The 18,088-nt window shown below is 50.8% G+C and overlaps 2 long non-coding RNA genes across 3 annotated transcripts; both read right to left on the minus strand.

Moving 5' to 3' along the window:
- Window positions 1–660: 660 nt before the first annotated feature.
- Window positions 661–2,073, minus strand: LOC138684280 (uncharacterized). Its single transcript, XR_011323607.1, has 2 exons — window positions 2,031–2,073; window positions 661–1,084 (listed from the first exon to the last, which is right to left on the minus strand). It is a non-coding gene; the product is annotated as an uncharacterized lncRNA (long non-coding RNA).
- Window positions 2,074–2,517: 444 nt separating this feature from the next.
- On the minus strand, window positions 2,518–6,036 carry LOC138684276 (uncharacterized). 2 transcript variants are annotated; one of them, XR_011323603.1, is made up of 3 exons: window positions 5,773–6,036; window positions 5,189–5,247; window positions 2,518–2,662 (listed from the first exon to the last, which is right to left on the minus strand). It is a non-coding gene; the product is annotated as an uncharacterized lncRNA (long non-coding RNA). The 2 variants fall into 2 exon arrangements; XR_011323602.1 differs by lacking the exon at window positions 2,518–2,662 and adding an exon at window positions 3,423–3,445.
- Window positions 6,037–18,088: the final 12,052 nt, after the last annotated feature.

Here is an 18,088-nt window from a genome sequence, read left to right on the forward strand (position 1 = left end):
GGGCGGGGGACAGGAGATAGAAGAGCAGGGGATGCGGGGGGAAACAACTCGCGTGGGTTAAAAACTTGAATGGGTGAAGGGGGCGGGCTGAAGCAGCGGGGAGCATATATGGGGGAGAAACACACGCCGGGGAGAGGGTAGGTGAGGGTACAGAGGTGCATGGGGGGACATGGGTGGGGATGACCTACCCCAGGGAGTCCACCCAGGATGATCCACAGCAGGTAACTCACCTGGGATAACCCGCAACAGAGCATCCACACCAGATCATCCACGCTGGGAGGACCCCCAGCAACGCCCCTCAAACTGCTTGTGCTTCATCCCCAATCTTCCCCTAACGGGGGAGTTTTTTGCTTTTTCAAAATACTCCGTTTGGGGTGTGTTTCAGTGCTTTCCCACAACATAAAAAGGGGTGATCTTTTGGTTGTGGGTTTGTGCATGAAAATGGGGTGGGTTTTTTGCTTTCCAGCTGCACAAATCCAGGCGCATTTGGCTTTCCCAGGAGTCCCAAAGTCGTTTGGTTTTTTCCGTTGCAGTCCCAGAATCAGAGGGTTTGGGGTTGTCCTGGTTTCGGCTGGAATAAAGTTCATTTTCTTCTGAGTAGCTGGTACAGGGCCATTTTGGATTTAGGATGAGAATAATGTTGACAACACACCGATGCTGTAGTTGTTGCTAAGCAGTGTTTATACTAAGTCAAGGACCTTCCAGCTTCTCATACCGCCCTGCCAGCAGAGGCTGGGGGTGCACAAGAAGAGTCGCTGAGCTAAAGGAGGATTCCAGGTAAACAGGTCAGCTCGAAATACACCACCTCCTTTAAAAGTTAAGAGCTATTTGAACACTTAAAATCAGCATTTAGGCTAATCGATACCATTTTGAACACCTTCTTAGCATACAAGTAAACACTCTTGCCGGTGCTGGAAAACGTCTCCTCCCTTCCTTACAGCACTGCTGCAGGGAGATAACCCTGGGAGGCTGCGGGACGAGGTCGTACGCAATCAGAATCTACGCTTACGGATCCACCCCAACAGCTACAGCCCTTGCGCTCCTGCTGCTGCCGCTTTGCATCTTGCTTGTTTGGTGAATAAAGCTGAAAGTGAAGTGGAAAACTCCAAAGAGCAAAATGAAAAATAAAGAATAAATCTCAATAATTCACTCTACACTAAAAAGGTGTGCCCATGTTTATATACGTCCAATAAAAATACTTATACTGTAAAAGTATTTGATTTTTCCTTTTCCATTACCTTAACTTGCACAGCTCTGAATTCATACCATTAAATTATCTCTCTCCAAAGTACACAGTTATAACGTGACTAGGGGTTTTTGTGCGTTTTACAGAACGCGGAGGGACACCTGGCCAGCTGAGCTGCCCAAGAGAGGTGCTACTGAACTGCCAGGGAAACACACCATTGAAAGCCAGGCAGAAAGAAAGTACTTCAGAGCACTCCGTCAAAACATCAGGAAAAAATCCCCATAACATTCAGTTGCCTCTCTTTTTAAACATTTAGAAAAATACCTAACTGCTTACATACACCTAACATCATATACTACAGCTATTTGGCAGTTACAGTTTAAACAATGCAAGTCAATTTGTAAAATCCCCAGTGCTGCAATACCTCAGACTACCAAAAAGGACTGGCGGATTCCCTAATGCTTTTGGCAGTACCGAAGCATGCAGAGCAACACGTTTTCATGTGATCTCGACTGTTACAACTGAGAAACCAAAGACCAGTGATGCCATCAACTTTAGGAAGATGGGCTGCGCTTGGGTCTTTGGAAGGAAATTGACTTTTTTCTTTTTTTTTTCTTTTTTTAAAGAGAGTGAAAAGTCTCGTTACTGATGACTTCTACTGTCAAGTCAATCACCTCTGAAGATCCACTCTGATGGGAAGTTCACAAAACAAAATTTCTTTGAGAGAGAAAGACTTCCATTTTGGAAAATCTCTTTCCAACTGAAGTCAAAATTACACACTGTAGGTTAAAGGAAAAAATACATTACTGAAGCAGTAACTCATCAAAAACACCTCAGGACTCACTGTCACTAGTTACAAGGCTGCTAATGCTTCCTGGGAAAGCCTGGACAACGCACAGATGCGACGCCCGTTTGTCCTGTTTTGTCCACGTCTCTTCTTTGACCTTGACTGCTTTTAGTACAGATGCTAATGATCTCCGTTAACGTTTTTGAGTACTACTATAAGATATTTAAAAAAAAAAAAAATCATTGACTGTAAAAGCATAAAGCTTTTATCGTGAAAACAAAGTCTGTTTCTTCTGAACAGCTGAACTCTTACGAACAGTTTCTTCCCTCTTTTAGTACAAAATTATTTTCACAGTATCATTTACTAGCAAGCACACAGCAACAGAAGATTATGCTTTCAGGAAGAGAAAATAAACTGAGGGAAGTAAACTTTGTATAGGTGTAACATGCTCCGGAACAGAACGTACTTTTAGTATTTGTGTTAAAATATTTCATGTAAAAAAAAGTAGACGGAGAGTTGGCACACTCTCAACGTTAAAGTCCATACCGCAAGTACCTTTGGAAAAATGCAGACACACATCGTAGGCGTACCTTGTACTTGCAGGCCACTACGGAATCTTTCCATCTGTCTCCTACCGTCACGGCAGAAGAAAGGGCAACCAGGGCGAAACGGTGCCAGCTGACATCCAGCTGAGAGAAGAAAAAAAAACATTAGCACAAAGCTGGGTAGGAATCCAAAGCTGCCTTTTTTTTTTTTTGTGAAGGTTGGCGAAGACAGTACGACTGAGCGGAGGAAAAAGTATTTTTGCGTCACCTTCGGTACAGTTGTTGACACAGGCCACTAGAGCTTTTGCATTTTTTCAGACAACCGTGCCTTTTTTGTTTTTCCCTTTCTTTTTTGACTCATTGGCAACTTTACTTTCACTAGAACTCACTTTCCTAGATACACGCAGGTGACAGACATAGAGACCTACATACATTTTCTCAAGCCTTAGTATAGCCGAGGCTTCATCACCCTATACGTCGCAAGTTGAGTAGTTTTGCTAAAGAGCACAGCAACACATCTGTCCTTGCGAACTGCCTCGTTGCAAAAAAGGAATCATTTTTTCCAGGCCGTTGCTCCAAACGGTCAAGATCTTTTAAAACCGCAGTTGTGCCACCAAACCCGCTCAGGGTCCCTCCTAGCTTTTGACCGCCCTGAGATTTAACAGGCACACGCTCCATTCCATCTTCCAACAGCAAAAATACGTTAACGCTCTCGGACCCAGAGCGCAACCCTACGGATGTCCACGCACACAGCCTGCCGTTTTGATGAGGAGCCACCGAGCAGCCCTGCGAGCACAGCTGCACGCGCCAGATCGGTTTCCCCTACGCCGCGAGTTACCGGTTTCCGTGAACGTAGTTTCTGACGCTTTAAACCGAAAACCGTATCTCGACGCTTCGCCACAGCAGAAACGACCCATCGCTAGACCGCTACAAAAACGCAGTAACGCCAATTGCAAACCCACAGCAGCGACAGCTCCAGAAATATTTAGACCAGGAACAAGGGAGAAAAATAAAACAGCTTCATCTCACGCACAGGGGAGCGGCAGGCAGACAAAAGGGTCGGCATTCTGAGCCCGTACAGAAAACGGGCATTCTCCTTCCGTTCCTCGGCCCGTCCGTGAAGGTCTAAATACCGCAACACTACCACGGCAACGTCGAGAGTAGGGCACAGCAGCCCTGCCACTGGACTTGCCACTGACCCATGCTACTTACGTAGCAGGACGCGTACGCAGAGGGACACGTTTTGCCACACAGAGCCCTGAACTTCCTGAAAATTTACGTTTACCAAAAAAAGCCATTTGGAACATATTGCCAAACAACGTTCGGCAAGAAAGCTTTGATGCCTTTGACGCGCGCGAGTTTTTGGTCACTTGCTATTTGCTTCCTGTTGCTGCTGCTGTTCTTCCTTCAGAAATTCTACTCGTCGCCAAGTTATTCACTACTGGTTCAAGCATTTGCCTTCCTGGTATTACCAGCACATTCACAGAGGCAAGTAACTTAATTGCTCTTCTACAATTATCCAAACGACAATTACAGCCACGAAAGAGAAGGAGAGCTCAGGCAGCACAAGAGCTCTGCAGGCTGGCACCAGTCAATATTGCACTCTCTAAAATCAAACAACAACAAAACAAAACCGTGACCCTGTAGCCGCCTTTTTTTTTTTTCTCTTTCTTCTTCTTTCAGAGCTCATCCCTGCCTCAGCATTTTGTCTTGTCAGAGCATGAAGCGCAGGTGATCCGTACGTACCCTGACGACTTCTGCGTGTGATGAATGCCTGTTCCGAAATAGTCCAGATCTGCAAGACTGGTGTCATTTATATGGTTTTAATCATCATAACTCAAATTCTATTTACTCACGCATTTGTGAGGAAACTAATTAACTTTTAGACACTGCCTCTCCTTTTTTTGGGGGGTGGGGGTGGAAATGTGTTAGAGACCGAAAAACATTACGATTCAGAGCTCCCAACCACGAGGGAGTGGTGGAGAAATCAATGAAAGCAAAGACCAACAGCAGCAACATCAACTGAAAGTTGGCTTTCATTCCGATCACGTACTTAAGCGACTCTCCAAGTCTATGCCTCGGTCCTAGGAATGACTAGTCCCTTTTTGGAAGGACAAATTTTTTCCACTTAAAAGTCCTAGACTGAAGACTCCGCTGAACGGAATGGGGATTGTCCCACGGGACAACATGCCATCAACACTCTTCATGGGGAAGGAAAGAAAAAAAACCCAAATAAAAATCAAGTTGAAGTACCAGTTCCCATCATGTTTCGCTCATTACATTTCTACTGGCATCTAGGTGCTCCAAAATGAACTACGGGGACACCACATATTCCTAAAAATTCAGTTATACATAAAAAAGTAAAAGGCTATTTCCAACTTGCCCATCAAATCAGTATGAACAGAGAGAAGAGAAACACTCGACCCTGAAGAAGCTAACAGGCAGCTCTGAATTTACCAGACAGGAAATTTCATTCTTTCCCCTGAAACAAAAACACATCAAGGGACCAGTTCAGGAACAGGGCACGATCTGTGAACAGCAATTTTTCCATCAGCTTTTCTGCACTAGCAGCAAATTTGCCTTCTCTGTGGGTTTAACGTGGAGCATCTGTAGTGCCCTCAAACTCGCAAGTGTTTCTCTCCGCTCCCCCAGCCCGACACGTGCGATTACCTGAGCAGCAAGCGGAATTGACCACGCAGGATTTTCTTCGTGTGACGCGGAAGGTGACGCTGGGAGAAGAGGAAACAAAGAAATGAACCTGCTCGTCACACCCAGCCAACGGTGGAAAGACAGGGGAGGATTCTGCCGGAAGGGCTCTGCACCCCAGGAGCTCCCGCCGGCCGGTTTCTCTCCCCTTTGCCCGGTACCGAGGGGACGACGACACCTCGCCCGCGCCCCCTCGCGGGGGGGGCTGCCCCAGGAGAGACGGGGGACCCCCACCTCGCTTCTGCCCGCGGGAACGGACCGGGAGAGACCCTCCACGCAGAGAGAGGAGCGCGGTGTGGATTGCATGCCCGAGGGAAGAGGCCGGGCTCCCCGCTGGCAGAAGGACAACTCGCCTCCCTGCCGCTCGGAGCAGCTTGCTGCGGACAGCCCTGCCTGCGCCCGGCCGCTCTTCCGCCGTGCTGGGAGCGCAGTCCGGCCGACGGACGCTCCAGCGAAAAGACGCTCCAGCTAATCGCGCCTCCTGCTCCTTACGGCCGCAGGTACTTTTACCTCTGGCTAATGCACGCTCCAGACAGCGGACACCCCGCCTCGTTCCAGCTCCCGCTTGCTACAGTTCTGGCTCGTTGAAGCCCCAGCTCCGCGCTGAAGCTCCGGCTGATTTCAGCTGCTTCTCCTTACAAGCTCCAGCTACGTGCAACGGTCTGGGCTTTCCATAAGGTTGTATATCAACTGCTGTCAAAACTGGAGCATTGGGATTAAACATCAGAGTTACACGCCGAATAAATATTCGTTAGTTTGCGCGATTAATTACTTAACAACTATTCTGAGCAGCGCAGAAAGAAGAGCTGGACTCAAAGAGGGCACGTGGGGTCTGAAAAGCGCCCTTCCCCCCCACAGACCATCACAGATGTTGAGTTCGGCCTGCTGCGTGCCGGACTCCCAAACTTCGGCGTCCGACACAACCAGACCCCCATCTCCGGGGAGGGTCCACGCACCCTGCCCGCCCCCCGCTTCCCCCCGCAGCCCCCAACACCCTCCCACCCGCCTGCAAAACCAGCCAAGCCGGCTCCCGCTTTTGGACCCCGCACCAGCTGACTCGGGGCCCATTTGGGAGCCAAAAAACCCGGCTGCTGAGCCCGTTCTCAAGGCCCAAACACGCAGGGCCGGACCTCTGTTTCTGGGCCCAAAGCCGCGCAGCTCGGTCTGTTTCCGAGCCCCCACATCAGCCACGCGAGCCTGTTGTCAAGCCCCAGGAACAGAAAACTTGTTCTCCGTTTCTGACCCTGCAGTGCCCACGGGCGACGCTGAGCGTAGCCACCCCACAGCCCTGCACCCCCGGGGCCCCACACGTAGTTTCGGGGAGTGCTCGGGACCTGCGGAGGGCCCAGCCCCACGCCTCTGCGGGGCAGCCCCAGCACAGGCAGGGCGTCGCTTCACGATTGCCGTTTCAGGCTTTATTTCCCCGCCATCACCGGCACGGCCAGGCCCCCACCCCAAACCCCCCAGCCGAAGCACCCCCGCGGGTAGCCGGGCCCAGCCACCCAGAAAACAAGAAAACCAAAGAGGGTACAAGACGGACACCGTGGGGAAAGGCAAGGAGAAGGACGCAGAAACAGAGAGAGCGCGGGAGGGATAGGGAGCAGGACAGAGAGATGGAGCAAGAAAGGAAAAAAGGACGGGAGGCAGAACCAAGGGAAAGAGAGACAAGGACGGGGAGCAGGACGAAGGGACGGAAGAGGAAAAAAAAAAGTAGCGACGGGCTGCAGGACAGAGATGAAGGGATTAAATAGACACAGGGAGCATGACAGAAGGACACAGAGAGACAAAAGGGACAAAGAGCAGGCCAGCATCGGAGGGGAAAAAACCAACTGCGATGGGCAGCGGGAGAGAGATACGGAAAAAGAAAAAAGTACTGAGGAACAGAAAAAAGAAAGAAGCGACAGCTAGCTGGACAGGCGGACACAGTTAGAAAGGGCGGGAGAGGGAACGGGGCAGAGAAAGACAGACAGAAAAGGCAGCGGAAGAAAGCAAGGCAGAGGAACAGCAAGGCGGGGCGGGGGGGGAAGGGACAGGGGTCTGGACAGAGATGGAGAAATAAGCAGCAGGGACAGAGGAAAAGAGACAGAAAAAGGGACAGGGAACATGGCAGAGAAGGAAAAATCAGGACAGCGGCAGGACGGAGATAAAAAACTGGGACGGTCCTCAGGACAGAGAGGAATACGAATGCGAGCAGGGAGCGGGACAAAGGGATACAGCGAGAAACGACGGGACAGGAAGCAAGACAGTGTGACAGACAAGAACAATGGGAACGAGAAAGGGGGGGGAGAGAGAGAGAGAGAGAGAGAGAGAGAGAGAGAGAGAGAGAGACTGACAGAGACAGAGACCGTGAGAAGCACAAGGGGTTGGGAAACTTAGAAAGAGAGGTATCAGGAGCCCTGCAGAGAGAAGGAGGGTGAATAAAAAAGGGGCAGGAAGCAGCACAAAGGGTCACAGAGAGTAAGAGATGAACAGGAGGGAGGACGGGGACAGTGGGATCCAGAATGACAAAAATAAACAGCAACAGCGAGCAAGACAAAGGGATAGAAACAGAAAGTAGGAAGAAGAGAGATAGGAAGGCAGGGACACAGAGCGGCACGTACAGGCGCAGAGAGGAAAAGAACGCCAGGGCAACAGGCCAGAGAAATTGGGAGGCGGGGAAAGAGGCGGATGCAGATCAGGACAAGGAGATGGAAAAGGAAAAAACAGCGACTGGCTGCAGGACAAAGACGGGGATGGGGCGGGGGGAGAGGGAGAGGGAGCAGGACAAGAACGCAGAGAGAAAAAGAAAGGGGGGCAGTCGAATGAGAGAGAGAGAGAGGAAGGGGGGGAGGAAGAGGGAGCAGGACAAGAGAATAGACAGAAGAGAGGAGGCACAGGGAAGCAAAATAAACAAACAAACAAACAAACGTCACAGCAGCATGAGAAAGCGAGGGGGTCAGGAGAGGGGGAGGGAGGGACCGGGAGGCACAAGAGGAGCGACAGGGCCCCGAGGGCCCAGGACTCACCACAGCTCTTGCTCTTGGAGCTGCCAGGAGACCTTGCCAGTTCAGACGCTTCTTTCTCCTTCTCTCCTCCCTTGGTCTTCCGTAACTCCAGTCGCTTGGCTGTCCTCCACATAACGGAACACGCGAGCGCCTCGCAGCTCTTACGAGATGAGGCCTCCTAGACACGTAGCCTCGCTCGCTCGCTCACTACGTGGCCGTACCGCGCTGCTGGTCATGCATACAGACCCTGGCGGTCTGACCTGCTGTGGACTACGAGGCGGGATCCTCCCACACCCAGAGAGGCAGGCTCTCTCTTGGCTGCAGCGGGAGGCAGCTGCCAGCCAGATGGCCTTCCGTTTCTTCTTCTTTACCTTTCTGCGGCCTCTCCGGCTTCAGCAGCTCCCGTCCACAGCCAGTAAGCGCTCCGCCTGTCCCTCTGTGCTCCCGCGCCTCGAGGAGAGGGAGGCCAGGCAGAGACAGCCCACGCAAGCCTGAGGCTGCTGCAGTCAACGGCATCCCCGGGGACGAACGGACAACCGCACTCACAGCGTGGCCTCTGGGAGAGGGAAAGAGGCAGCAGTGACCGTTATTACCGTAGCTCGACCCTGGCCGGAGCCCCTCCTTCCGCAGGGGCTTCCGCAGACGCCGCTCGTTCCCCGCGCCGCTGCTAACGGCAGCCACGTTCAGGGAGACTCGAGAACATCGCAGGGCCAGCTTGCTGCCCTCACGACAGGGCTCGGGGGCTGCCTGCGGCTACAGCACAGGCTTCAGGGGAGGGGCTGGAGCTGGGGGCAGCCGCACGGGCCGAGCGAAGGCGCCGGGGGAGCTCCGGCGACTCGGGGAGGCGCCCGCTGGCCGCGCCTGGGGGGTGCCCGCCTCCGTCCCCTCTTCCCTTCTATCGGCTCTCGGGGAACTGCCCGCCGCTGCCCTGGCCCGGCTCGCCTCCGGCGGACCGGGAGCCTGCCGCGGCGGCCGCTTCGCAGCTTCCCGTCCCGCCAGCCCCGCGCGGCCAGGAGGCACCCCCCGCCACCGCCCCCGCCGGAGGGGATCGCTCGCCTCACCCGCGGTCCCGGCGCTCGCCCGCTGCCGCTGAGACCCCCGCCCTGCGCGCCACCACGCTGCTCCCAGGGACCGCGCATGCGCCGGAGGGGTCAGAGCCGGCGAGCGAACGCCGGGCTGCCCCACGCGCAGGACGGCGCATGCGCCCGGGAGGCGCGTCCGCACGGCTGGTCGGGGAGCGGGCGCAGCGGGAAGCCCGCGGAAAACCACGCGAAACCGGCAACGCTCCTGAGGCTGACCTGGTCGGACTCCGGGGGCCGCGGCGGCAGCCAGGACTACGCCGCGCCCGAGAGCCACGCTGCCGCCCGGCCGCCGAGTCCGCGAAAACTACAGCTCCCGGCATGCCCCGGGAGGCAGCCTGCCCCGCTGCCTGACCCCGAGGGGACGCCGCTTCCGTTTCCGCTCACCCCCACGCCGGCGCAGCCGCAGTTCCCGCCGAGCCCCCAGCGCCGCTCCGGGCAGCTCCGGCGCGCTTTCGCCGCCCGGCTCCGCCTCCGGGCAGCGCCCGCCGCCGCCGCCGCTCCGGCACGGCGCGGCACCCCCCGCCCGGCTCCGGGCAGCGCCCGCCGCCGCCGCCGCTTCGGCACGGCACGGCGCGGCCCCGCTACCGCTCCGTGCGTCCGACACGGACCCCGCCGTCCTCCTCGGGGCTTTCCCCGGAACCCGCCGGCCGACTGCGCAGCCCCGCCACGGGGCCCGGTGAGCACCCCCCCGCGCGCTCACGTGCTCACCCCCCCCCCCCCGCGCGCGCACGTGCTCCCAGCCGTCCTGTGAGCCCCCCCCCCCCGCGCGCACGTGGTCACAGCCGCCCTGTGAGCCTCCCCCACCCCCCCGCGCGCACGTGCTCCCAGCCCCCCCGTGAGTCCCCAGGGCTCGGCCTCGGCACAGGCGGCCCCCACCTCCCCCGGGCCACCCCCGCCTCCGACGTTCGCGGTCCGAGGGGCGCCCGGCCCCGCTCACCTTCTCCCGAGGGGCAGCCGCACCCCGGCCGCCGCTCCACTCCGCTCCGCTCCGCTCCTGCCTGGGCTCCCACCGGCCCCGCCCCGGCCCCTCCCCCGGCAGCCCCCCCTGGCCAGGGAGCGGCCGTCCCCATCAGCCTCACCGCCCGCACCTGCGGCTCCTCCAGCCCCGGCCCGCAGCTGTGGTACCCAAATCCGGAACAAAACTCCTCAACACCAGTGTGAACTTAAGCAGCAGGCACTTCCTTGATTGAATGAAAGATGTCAAGAGTCAGCTGATGGGGAAGAGGTGTTAACTGGGGTCAAAATACAGATTTTAATACCCCTCTGATTTTAGTTCTAAGACTTGGCCATTGCCAGGTATCATCTTTTCCATTTACCCAGGTCCACCAGCGAGGCCACAAGGGAGATTTCTTCCAGAGAGAGGATAGAGTTATTAAGTCTAAAGTCCACGAGTTGCCTTTCTCCTTCATGAAAAGGTGAGTGGATCATATATCATCACTAGTCACCCAAACAGTTAAGCCTGAACTTTTCGCCTGTCCTTTAATACAGTCAACTCCAAGCTAAATTTTTTCCGTTATTAAGAGGGGACCAAAGATCATGTCAAATATTATTATACTTTCTACAAATACATCCCCATCTTGGAGCTTTAGCTACTAGAGAAAGTCTTTGGAGTTTGGGGTCAGAAGAGCTGCAAGTATAAACCTTCACTCAGCTCTGTTTAGGATCTGTGATTTTTCTCTGGTTGTCTAAACCAGTCTAAATTTCCATAGATGGTCCCGACTCTGGGTGGCTCTAACAAGGATCCTGGAACTCCAGTAAATTCTAGACATCGTTTTATATTTTCAATATGATCCCAAGTTCCTTTTTGCACTTGTCTCTACGGTTTTGGCAACTGACAGCCCCAAGGGGTGCTTGTACAAGTTTCTCCCGAAGGGCGATTAAATGAATTCTTTTGTCCATGAGGTGGATGCTTTGGTAATGTTATAATTCACAACGCTACAATTCCTTCTTTCAAATTCAAAAAAAAAAATTGCCTTTTAAATCCATCCCATTTAATTTGCTAAAATGATTCTCATTGTTCTGCATCTTTTCTCAAGTTTTGGTTAAATTCAATGTCAGTATTCTCCACGGAACTAGATTTTCATCTGACTTTGGAATCGGAAGGCAGGCTGTTACTGAGGTTAAGTTTTGTGTCTTTACAAAACTTTGAATCAGTTACAAAACTAGATTTTTTTTTTTTTATCCAAATTACAAAAACGGTTAATCTCAAGATTAATAGCTCAAACAATAATTGTTTCATTTTGTTTATCTCATGTTTAGAACCCCTCAAAAAAAAATGCATACGCCCTCTAAACACACAAAAAGATTATTGCCCTCGACAATATTCCTAATAGCAACCCCAACATTATCAACTTTACACAGCTGTTTTCCCAAACAGATAACGTGAAACTTACTTATAGATTTTCAGTTTTAAAGGGCCAGTTTCTTTAGACTTCCGGTTTCTTGTTGGTGCTTTCTTTATTCTTGAATAATGAAGCCAAGGTTCTTCTCCCAGACCTTTACTGCTATAAGGGTTGTTAAAATGACTCGATACGGTCCTTTCCGCTTCTCAGTGATTTTATATATGTATTCAGTCTCCTGGTCGGAAGGGATGCGCTGCTACGTCCAATTCTAAGGGTCCAGCTGTGGAGACCTACTGACAAAGTTCTTGAAAAGAATTGCTTCAAGAAATCATAACGCCTTTTAAAAACATATCTCCAAAGGCACTCAAGATACTCAGAACATAGGACTCCTGATATGGTCTTTCATACAACATTTCATAACGACTTAAATTTTCTTTCTCTTCTGGCTATACTCTGATTCTTAATAGAGCCATGGGTAATGCTCTAACCCATGTGAGGAGTGAGGTTTCCTGACAAATTTTACTCGACTGTTGCTTACGGGTATAGTTCATTCTCTCTCTCTCTGTCTCTCTCCCCCCCCACTTGCTTGTGGTCTATATGGGGTGTGATAGTCTCAATCTATAGATAATACTTTGCTCAACTTGTCTCACAATCTTTGCTATAAAATGAGGGCCATTGTCAGATGACATTCCTACAGGCACCCCGTATTTTGGTATTATCTCTTTGAGCAAGACTTTGAGCGCTTCCCTTGCTTTGTTGGTGCGACAAGGGAAAGCCTCGGGCCACCCAGTAAAGATATCAACTCAAACTAGGATATATCCTTCTTTTCAAGGCAATTCTATAAAATCAAGTTGCTAATATTCTCCTAAAAAATTTCCTTATTTCATAATCCCAAAGATGATCTTATTACTGATTCGGGGATATTTTTATATATAAATTTCACATCCGCTTCTAATTGTTTAAACAATCTTTGTCGTATTTCACTTTCTGTTCCCCAATAGACTTTGTGATGTTCAGCTCGGGCAATTTCTCTTATTATTGTGGGTGGGACTATTATTTGACCTGTCGGTGTTACAGCCTATCCTGTTTCATTTTGTTAGCCTGCAATCTAATAATTAATTCTTCATCTTTTTCGTTATAATTTGGAGTTTCTTTAGGCAATTTTATACTTTTCTCTGGAACTAGTGCTAGGATGCCTTTTTCCGCAGCCTCTTTAGCAGCTTTATCAGCCAGTCGGTTACCTGCGTTAGGACCGGTCTTACCTAACTGATGTGCTTTGCAGTGCATTATCGTGACTGCTGTTGGGTTTTGAACGGTTTCTCACCATTTCGGTATTTGTTCTGCGCGCTGAATGGCGGTTCCTCGTGCAGATAACGGTCCTCTTTCTCTCCGTACCGCTCCGTGTGCACGTACTACTCCAAAAGCGTACTTTGAGTCTGTCCAAGTGTTGACTCGCTTTCCTTGACTTAGTTCCAGAGCTCGAATAAGAGCTATCGATTCAGCCTTTTGGGCAGATATCGTCGAAGGCAAAGTTGGCAACGCAATTACCTCCTCGGTAGTTATTGTCTATCTTGATAAACGTTTTCCTTCACAGATGGAACCGCTTCCGTCGGCATATAGTTCCCAATCTGTTTCTTCTAGCGGCACATCTCAGAGGTCCAGTCAGCTGGAGTAAACTCTTTCGATTGTCTGCAAGCAGTCACGTTCCAGTTCTCCTTTAACTTGATCAGTTGTTGAAAATGCAACAGGGTTAACGGTGGTAGTAGTTTTTAGGTAAACATCCTCTTGTTCCAGCAACGCCACTTGGTATTTCCGCATTCTGCTAGGGGATAACCAGTGCCCCCCTTTCTGTTTTATCACAGCAGTTATCATATGGGAAACGTACAGCAATCCTTTGTCCTCTAATCCTTTGTCCTCAGGTGAACTTACGAGCTTCCTGGATCAGTAGCGCAGTTGCAGCGACGGCTCTCGGACGACCAGAGCATCCCAGACTCACGTTACCTACTCGCTTCGAGAAGTAGGCCACGGCTCGCCCACTTGGCCCTAAATATTGGGCCAGGATACCCAGAGCTATACCTCTTCTTTCATGAGCAAAAAGTTCAAGTGTCTTTGTGAGATCTGGCAGGCCTAGGGCTGGCACCCCTATTACAGCCTGTTTCCATTCTTGGAAAGTAGCTTTCTCGGCATCGGTCCAATCCGTTGTTTGAGGTTTTGAGCTGCTCCTATAGAGGTCGGGCCAGCAAGCCACAATTTATAATCTACAGGTGACACCACTCAACCATTCCCGGAAATGCTCGTCATTCATTGTTTTAGTCTTAGGTTCGGGGAGACGACAAATTGCCTCTTTTCTCTCAGTTCCCAATTGTCTCTGTCCTTTTAGGATTTTAAAACTCAAATAAGTTTCTTCTTTCTGGGTTATTTGGTTTTTTTTCTTTTGACACTCGATATCCACTGATTCCCCAAAAGTTCAAAAAGTGAATAGTTAACTTTGTGCGTTGTTCTTCCGTCTCAGCTACAATTAACAGATCATCCATATATTTCAGCAAGATTTCTTGATTATTTTCTTTCTTCCAAATCCCTAATTCTCGTGCCAATTGATTTCCAAACACGGTAAGACTATTCTTAAAGCCTTGAGGCAAGACTGTCCACGTATATTGTGTTTTTTCTCCCAGTCTCAGGATTTTCCCATTCCAAAGCGAAAACCTCTTGACTATTGGGATCCAAGGGAATACGGAAAAAGGCATCTTTTCCGTCTAACACTGTGAACCATTCTTGTTTCTCCGTTAGGGTTGTTAACAAAGTATAAGGATTTGCTACTACCGGATGAATATCTTGTACTATTTGATTTATTGCTCTGAGGAGGTCTTGAACTAATCTATCATCTTTTTCATTAGCCTTTTAACAGGCAAGATCGGGGTGTTATATCTGGATTCACATTCTATTAACAATTTGTATCTTAAAAATTTTTGTATTACCATTACTAACCCTTTCCGACTTTCCGGTTTTAAGGGCTATCGTTTAATTCTTACCGGATTCGATCCTGGCTTTAAATCAACTCTCACAGGTTCTGCTTTTTGGATTTACCAGGAACTTCCCGGTCCAGACGATTGGAATTACAGCATTATACTTTGACTGGTATAATCTTCTGCTGTCGGTAACCGTCCTGTTAACAACAAAGCCACTGCTTCGATACGTTTAGTTTCTGGAATTAAAGTTTTAATCTCTCCATTTTTAAATTTAATTTCTGCCTCTAAGTTCTCAAATAGATCTCTCCTTAACAGGATTTGAGGAGAATTTGGCACATACAAAAACTGCTGAGTGACCCGTTGCTTTCCTAATTTCATTGTTAAAGATTTAAAGAAGGGTCTAGTTGCTCGTTCACTTGTTGCGCCGACACCACCAATTTCTTCAAAACTCAACTCTCCCTCTAAGGTATTTAAAACTGAAAAGGTGACTCGAGTGTCAATTCAAATTCAATTTTCTGTTCTCCCAGTTTAGCTGTAACCAGAGGTTGTGCTGGGAGACTCCCCTCCGGTCCCCGTCAGATACGTTCACTTAAAAAGAACAAATCTACGTATGGCACTTTATTCCATTTACTCTCTCTCCTACAAAACAACAGTAACTGCAATATAGTATTGTAACTCAAAGTTCTGTTTGTTTACCATTTTTCCTGCAATTCACCCCAATGTGCCAATAAACGTCCCAACGGTGATGTTTTTGGTAACTTTTCATCAGCAGTTCTATTTCCTGCACTCTTATTCTTAAACAATTTTGCTAATGCCATTATACTTATATACATTCAAATACCAAATACCAAAGAAACGCAAATGACAATTGTCCCAAATAATACACAAAGTCCAACCCAGCAATATGACTTACAGGCAGACGCCTAGGCTTCCGCTGCAGACGGGTACCCTCCAAGCCCCAACCCTGCGAAGCTTTCGCCGCGCCTCACGGGCGGGCTTTCCAAACCAATTCCAAAGAAGCAGCGCCTTACCTTTTTTCCAGGGAACGCTGCGAGGAGCTTTGCGAGTCGAGGGTGATGGTTCTCCCCGAGAATACCTCGGTGCCGGCCGGAGTTCGATCGACACTCGATCTCGTCCAGTCTCACTCGCAAGGTCCCATCTGGGTCGCCGAAACCGCTACCGAAATCCGGAATAAAACTCCTTAACACCAACGTGAAGTTAAGAAGCAGGCACTTTGTTTATCGCAGCGCTGGGGACACGGGGGATCGCTCCTCCAAAGGCGTGTCCCGCTTAGTATCAAAATCCATCGGTTTTTACAGACTTTTCTTGTCAGGTCATTGTTACCTAAGCTCCTTCCGTAAAAATGCATACTCTGCTCGTTCTTAAATTTAACCTTTATAATGATCGGTCCTTTGATTATATAACCTTATCAATATTCTTATTTAAAAACAATCATTGGTCAGTTACACTTAGCTCTGCTGACTGGAACCTTCGATACTCAAATCGAGATGGGAAGGGTAAGGGGGTTTCCAAGCAGCAAACTGGTGTCCACGACGGTTTCCTTAGTTTCCTGAAACAGAACGTAGAAAAACCAGTAACTTCCTGGTGAGGTTTCTAGGGTTAGCTATTTCAAACTTTAACAATATTAAGGTTCCTAGAGTCACGCGAACACAGTTCCTAAAGTTTCTATGGCTACGTTTCAAACTTAACGATCCTATACGTTATGCTTCACAATTTTACTTCTTAATCAAACCTAACTCTTCTATGGGATTAAATTTTGATTTCTTTACCAGAATATTTGCAACAGCTGGAGCCCAGCAGGAATGGGGTGGGGGCACGGCCCGACCCCCCCCCCCAGCGCCTCACCTCCTCCTCCCCTGGGCTCCCTCACGGCCCCTCGCCTCGTGCAAAGGGAGCGCAAACGCAGCCCGGAGGGCAAAGGGGACGGGCGGCCAGCGTTTATTCAGTCAGTCGCGTGCCTATCGAGTCCTGCCAGCGAGTCTGCTCCGGGTCTCGGGGCGCCCCCCGGCGCTCCCTCTGCCCCTCGGACACCTCTGATAGCCTATTTCCATACGTTCTGTATGGCACGTCTAAATATTGGGATGGTTTTAATATTTTGTACCAGCTGTGGAAACTGGTTTGCTGCTAGGTGACTGCAAAAGTGAGATTTGGTAAATAATTATTAGAAATCTTATACTAACACTACGATTGAAACAATAGACAAAAGTATAGCCAAGCAATTAACTAGCAGAGGTAGGTACTCCTAAGTTTTGCAGTTCTTTGCTCTTATGACTACATGTTCCTGTACGCTAGATGAGAACAATGCTGAAACTGACCACATGTGATTGAAACTGCGTTAAGCTTCAAGATCAAAGAACAAGGACAAGAATAAAGACTTCAGGGACAGCCACCAAGAACTTCAGATGGGTCGCTGGTTGCAAAAGCAGCCCTTCGTCTCAAATGGATCCTTCATTGCGCGTGATCGGATGTAGGCAGTACTACGATAATCGGTTGCCATCGTTTTTACGTATATGTATACTAATCTGATTAACATGCAATTAGTTATTCTGTGTAACCTGTTTGTGCCATGCACGCTAGGTGCAACTATCCCCCGTGCATCCAGCGCTGCAATGAAGAATGCCTGCTTTCTAAAACTCCAAAACGAGTCTTAGGGAGTTTCTTCGACCGGCTTTTCAGTATCAGGGGTACAAGGGAGGAAAGGAAAAAAAAAAAAAAAAAAAAAAAGGCAGCGGTGTGGGAAAGAGAGGGGACCAGGGGAGGGGCAGGGAGGGACCAGAACGCGGAAGAGGGGAGACAGGGCCCCGAGGGCCCGGGGCTCACCACAGCTCTTGTTCTTGGCACCGCCAGGAGAATTTGCCAGTTCAGACGCTTCTTTCTGCTCCTCTCCCGCTGCCCTCCTCTTCTGTAACTCCGGCGGCGCGGCCGTCCTCCCCCTAGGAGAACACGTGTCTCATAGGTCTTGCAGGACGAGGCCTCCTAGGCACGGAGCCTCGCTCGCTCGCACGCTACGTGGCCGTACCGCACCGTCGGTGCTGGGTACGGACCCTGCGGTGCACCTCGGCGGTCTGACCTGCTGCGGACTACGAAGAGGGATCCTTCCACACGCGGAGAGGCAGGCTCTCTCTTGCCTGCAGTGGGGGGCAGCTGCTGGCCGGCCAGCCTTCCATTTCTTCTTCTCTACCTTTCTCCGGCCTCTCCAGCTTCAGCCGCAGCAGCGCCTGCCCGCAGCCGGTCAGCGCCCCGCCTGTCCCTTTGTGCTCCCGCGCCGCGAGGAGAGGGAGGCCAGGCAGAGAGCCCGTGCAAGCTTTCCTTGCCGGCGGCGGTTCGTCACCGGGAGGAAGCAAGGAGCGCGGCGGCGCCTCCCGCCGGTGCCGCACTGCCGTTACCGTCGGACGGCACGTGCAGGACAGCGGCAGCCCCGCGCCCTCGCAGCCTCCGAGCTGCAGTACCGAACATTGGCCGCGAGGTG

The sequence above is a fragment of the Haliaeetus albicilla genome, unplaced genomic scaffold, assembly GCF_947461875.1.
Source record: "Haliaeetus albicilla unplaced genomic scaffold, bHalAlb1.1 scaffold_164, whole genome shotgun sequence".
Classification (NCBI taxonomy): Eukaryota; Metazoa; Chordata; class Aves; order Accipitriformes; family Accipitridae; genus Haliaeetus; species Haliaeetus albicilla.